Consider the following 6,346-nt stretch of genomic DNA (forward strand, 5'->3'; position numbering starts at 1 on the left):
AGAGCTTGTAACACTTCAAAGAGAAAGGAAAAATTGAAATCGCATCATATGACCCCTTTAATGGCATCCTTTAAACAAAGAAAACACATTCACCCAAAACATTCACCTTGTAAGCTGAATCTAACCATGTGTGGTGCTTCAGATATTTGATAACGCACTACAACATTAACAATGCTGAAGCTAAATCACACTGCAACGCATTGGGACTCTTTGCTGGGCTGAAGAACAAATCAGTTCATTTGACAAATGACCATTGGCTTTCAAACAGCGCAGAGGAAACAGAGGTGGTGATAAAAACATCCCACCGAAATGTCAAAACAAATTATATTGCGTGAAGTAAAAGGCCTTAATGAACAAGCTGGCGGGGCGAGATGACAGTTTTGGCATGGCTGGTGATATAGTGAGCGCTCTGTTGACTCACACCTGCACTCAGATCAGTGGACTGAGCTGAAAGTGACTCCATTAGAGGGACCGTCACCGTATCGCTGCTCACTCTCAGTCAGCTCTTGAACGGCTGTCCGTTCACGGCTGTCCGACCACTTAACGAAAAGCAAGAACCCTTATACTAAATTTGTTTTGGGAATCATGGTATGACAAGCAGATACGTCTTGGTGCTTTTAAAGAAATGTCACATAACATGACGTTGAAGTCATCATTTTGCGTTGCAGTGCCATGAAGAGGCATTAAATACAACAAACCCAACACAATCTAGCATAAATTAGCAAGATATTTAAAAATATTACATTTTTAAATATTTAAAATATTTAAAATGTATATATTTTAATATACTGTATATATATATATATATTTATATATACTGCATATATTAAAATATTAAACAAATTGATATAATAATAATAATAATAATAACCCAAGTATAAAAATAAATTTGTTGTTTTTTTTTAATGTCACAATTTCTGTACAATAAACATGAATACAATACAATCTAGTGCAAATAAACAAAACATTTAAATATATTTTAAATGTATATATTATTTAATATATAGTTATCATACGTTTAAATAAATATAGTTTTATATATTAAAATATTAAATATTAAAAATGTAAACAAAAACTTGAAAACATACACACTTATAGAGTATATATATTACTACAAATACTGAAACATATTGATGCTTTTTAAAATAACAAGATAACATGCTATTGAAGTCATTATTTTGTGTTCAATGCCATAGACATGTACAGTCCACAAGCTACCAAGTAGATAATAAAAAAACAGTGCGGTTTCTGCTCTATTAGAAACTCTTGCAAAGATCCTTACAGGGATAATAAGAAGATGAGATTGGATCAGAGGACTTTTGGCTGTCCCATAGGGCATCGAGGTCCATTACATGAGACAAGCGACACCTGACAAGCCTCTCCTGATGGGGAAGCCTGACCAATCTTATTGGGTCATTTTTCAGCATGTCTCTCTCAGTAGTGCAGGCGCAACTGTAGGGGAGCCATACATCCAAGGCTCTGTGTCAGCTAATTGTGTGATAACATAAATTAACTAGAGATGAGAAAAAAAGCTAACTTTATTTATGAATTTCTTGGATTTCTTTATCCCTCCAGCAAAACATCAAAATTGCTACTTAACATGAATTATACATTAGTGGAGGTTGAGAAGAGGGGCCCTTTCTCCCCTGCGGGGGTGGGGGTGGCGAAGCGGCTGCCCGCGCGTGTGCCAGCTCAGAAACCCCTGCAGAGAGGACCCCGCCCCTCCGCAGGAAGTGCAGCGCTCCACTTCTCCCATTCCTCTGGGCAAAGCGGCGTGTCATTGAGACACAGACACATGCATCCCAGTTTATCTGCCTGCCTGTCAATCAAGAGCATGCAGAGACTGATGTGCAAACACACCAAAGAACATCCACAACAAGAAAACGTGTATGAATATGCACACATGCAATAGACAGAAGCACTCGCACACAAAACAACGACCAGCACGCTCTTGTTTATAGCATACAAGACTTGAGCTGTACACAGAAATGGAAAGAAAAAACACAAATGAGACCTTTCTTATACTTCAGTCATTTCTCCTAAACAGCGATGAGATTAAATGTAGATCAAATGGAGACTTTGCTAAAGTAGCCTGCTTCTCAGATTTTTTCCCAAGAGAGTAAGGGTTTCAGAATAGATCTCATAAAACTGTGAGCTGATCTGCCAAGATAGTCTGCAGTTGAAAGTTAATTATGAATTCAAATATTTCTCACTAAATTCTTCAAGACCTAATGATCTTCTGGACCACATTGATTAAACAGTCCTTTACACTTACTGTATGTCAAACCTGATTAGTATTTGTACAGTACATGATGTTAACATTTGGATATATGCTAAAATGTACAATATGAATGTATAGACAACATCTAAAACCCAAAAGTATTTATGTACAAACAGCTTCAGAAACGTAAACATCTTTACGAATTACGAATATAGTTACATCATACTATTATATAGTAAATTTGATTGTACAAACCTTCCAGTGTCTTATAAATGCATCATTCATTAATTCATTCATTCATTCAGTGTCAGTCGGTTCCACTTATTTTAGCAACCCAAAAACATTATGCTGCTTCCGTTATGCTGCTTGATATTGCAGACTGGTGTTTGTAATCATATTATTTAAATTTATTATCATAAACATACTGGTTTTGTTCACATAAAACATTCTCAAGTTTTAGATGCTGTCAATACATTAATAATACACATTTTGGTGTTTATGCAAACATGCGAAAATGCAGAAACATGTTACGTTCAAATATCTATGATTACATGGTACATCAACAGTGGTTTCATGTGTGTCTACTTTTTGTGTAGTTATCCAAAGAATGGCAGGAGAAACATCTTCAACTGCAGAAAATTATTTTCTTACTTTAGTATGTTGTCTTGTTTTCCAGTACAAATATCTAAATAAAAAATGACATAAAATATTAAGTCGTTTTCTGAAAAATGTAACAAAATAGTGAGAAAAAATATCTGCCAATATGGCAAGAAAAATTGACTTTAACTTCAAGACATAATATAATACCAGTAAATGTATCTATTAAGAATGTTTAGATACTTTACTGGAAAACAGGACAAAATACTGAGTAAGAAGTAATTTTTTTGCAGTGTAAGAAGTTTGAAGATAAAGTTATTTATATAAAGCACAGATAAAGTTTTATGCAAGTATAAAACTACAAAAGAGCAATCAGTGAGTAATACAATTTGCCTTTGTGTAAATCTGTGCAGCTTATCCAGCACTTCCTAATTACACAGAGAGAAAGACAAAGACTCGCCAAGTTCAAAGTTCAGCGTCAAGCTGCCATGATCACATTTAACCTCTCAATATGCCCCAAACACAGTATTTGGTCCAAAAGCAATGGGTGTCCTTTCATATGGATAATTACCATAAACTGTCACAATAACACTCTCATATCCAAGACAAACTCCCACACTGCTCTAAAGAAACACTCGGTTTGACATATACGAAAACAAGTTTCTCTCTCACACACATTCTTAGTCTAGCACCCTCCTACACTGCTCTTTACAAGCGAGCATTTATGATTTAACTATTAATGGTGGAGGCGCATTTGTGTTTGTTTTCCATCATTATCTCTATCCTATGCCACTCAGAGCCACAGGATCAGGTTAGAGAGGCAGAAGTGCCCTCCCTGTCCCACGCCATATCTTTAATTAGCTTGACTCTCTCTAGTAAAACACATACAATCTGCCAGTTCAAAGTAATTGGCTCAGAGAGTGAAAGTGAGAAAAAAACGGATTTCTTTAATGAATTTATCTGCCCGCAAGAGCAACCCGGAGAGCAGCCGCAGGCCAGTTTACAAGCCCGTCAGGGTGCTCTCGCTCACACACAACACCACCACTTGAGAATATATGGCCTTGTGAGTGAGGAAAGGAAATCTGAGAATACATTAAAGGAATACACTTAACCTCACACACACACACACACAAAACATTCACGGTATATAGCAGCTTTGATTGGATGTTCATTTGCAGTGTTTGGTTTCAAAACAGTGCACGCACCTGTATTGACTGACAGCTTGTTTGAATTTGTTATTCATTCAGGCAGAAATATTTATACTGACATATTTTAAAGAGACACATTTTGTGTTTCTCCCAGTCTAAAACTAATATTCCCTGTTGTTTTGAGCACACAGCGAACACACAGTCAGAGCATTAGCGTATGCAGACACACACACACACACACACACACACACACACCATAAGATGCACTGTAAACATTTGAAGAATATGAATAATACCATAATTATCAGATAATGTGAGAGAGAAGTCATGTATCACTTTGAAAATCACAGATTCTCACCCAAGGGCCAAAATGTATGAACCCTAAAAAGACGTATCAAGTGTACAAACTGGCAAACAAGCCTAATTAACATCTCCAGTGCCAGGCAGACACACACACACACATTGCACAATTACCAATGTGTGGTGGCACCGCTCTGACACAGTAGATCTCCTAACACCCTCTCATTATCCAATCAGAGCTCTGAGCAGTTCGGTGACAGACAGTGTGTGAAACTGCCACTCTTCAGAAGCCAGAGGAGGATGTCTGCCATCTCTCCTGCTGCAGGGGTGCTGTGATTGGACCATTGCTGTGATTGGCGGTGTTGATTATCTAACAGGCTCATGACTGCAAATGAAGGCGGGATGTCTTGGACAGTGATTGACGGGTCAAAAGAAAGAAGTTAGACTGGGTTTGATATGTCTTCTGTTATAAAATAATTTCTTTATGTCTTATTGGTGAAAATGTAAGGTAAATGTGCTGGCATGCCGGGTTTTTATCCACATTAGGATGGTCGTAATTGTTATTCAAATACATGATCACAGATATTGATTACTGATTGCATTAAAATAATACACATTAAATGTATCAAAAGTGACAGACTTTTATATTGTTAAAAAAAAAATTCAAATGCTGTTCATTTAAGCTTTCTATTCATCAAAGAATCCTGAAAAAAGTATTGTGGTTTCCACAAAAATATTAAGTAGCACAACAGTTTTGATAATTTATAATAATAATAAATGCTCCTGAGCACCAAATCAGCATATTATTGATTTGTGAAGGATCATGTGACACTGAAGACTGGAGTAATGGCTGCTGAAAATTCAGCTTTGATATCACAGGAATAAATTACATTTTAAAATATATTAAAATAGAAAACAATTATTTTAAATTGTAATAATATGTTATATTGATATTAATATAATAATTTAATATAAATAATTGAAAATGCTTACACTATACGAAATACAAATTCGATTAATTCAATAAAACCATGCTTTTATCATACATGCCCTATGCATACACAATATTCACATTCACTTACTCACATGCAGCTAATACAGTCACAGACACACACACACACACACTCCTGCACACAAGGGCGTTTCTTCGGTCTCCATGTTGGCTCAGGTTCATGTTGGCTGTGGTTCAGCCTCCATTGTGACTCTGTTCCAGAGCCCCCTGTGTCTCAGTTTCAGGATGCTGAGTTGCTGGCAAAGGCCCACGCGGACACTCTGCTCACAGTGGAGCCCTTTATGTGAGGTGCCATTCCTGTTTTGTTTTCCCATTCCGGTCGTAATTAAACCACCTACAGTGCCTCACTAGCTACAAATTGGGCAGCGAACGAGGGAGCACACAAAGATAAATGGCTCCAGGCATCTAAAACTCTGACAGGACTGATGGCATCCGACTGGGCCCGACCTCAGAAAGGTTAAAGACATGTTCGCTTAGAGAGCAATCAATTACCATGCCGGCATAGCCACTCTCAGGGAGCAAAACGTGGCCAATCTTCAGAAATGCCACTAATTTGTGGACAAATGATTGAAATGACAAAGCTATCAAGCTCCTACTGCTTCGTAGCGGAGAGCTTAGTGAAATCCAGTTCATTCCTCTCCCTATTTGCTCTTTCTTTTCTACCATTTCCCTCTACCTCTCTTAATTCTTTTTCCTGTATTTGTCCTTGTTGGCTTGGCAGAGCCTCTCAGCTGTTCTGCTGTGTTAGTAATTACCATTTCATTAAGGACGACAGTTTTGGGGGTAGAGGCACCGTTTCAACTGGGTCTAGTGGGAGAAGTGCATGCCAAATTCGGTGCATGAAAGGCAATTATCCCTCTACGCCAGCAATTCACCATTTTGTACTTGGCGAGTCAACGACATTGATCAGAATTAGTGGAAATTTTGCTGAGTACATATCATGATATCAATAGTCATTCCCTGGATGGTTTAGCAGCTACATGCTAAAAATATTAAGTCTTAAGTCGCTGGGGTATATTTGTAGCAATAGCCAAAAATACATTGTATGGGTCAAAATTATACATTTTT

This window comes from Sinocyclocheilus anshuiensis, unplaced genomic scaffold, assembly GCF_001515605.1.
Source record: "Sinocyclocheilus anshuiensis isolate Anshui unplaced genomic scaffold, SAMN03320099.WGS_v1.1 scaffold782, whole genome shotgun sequence".
In the NCBI taxonomy this organism is placed as follows: Eukaryota; Metazoa; Chordata; class Actinopteri; order Cypriniformes; family Cyprinidae; genus Sinocyclocheilus; species Sinocyclocheilus anshuiensis.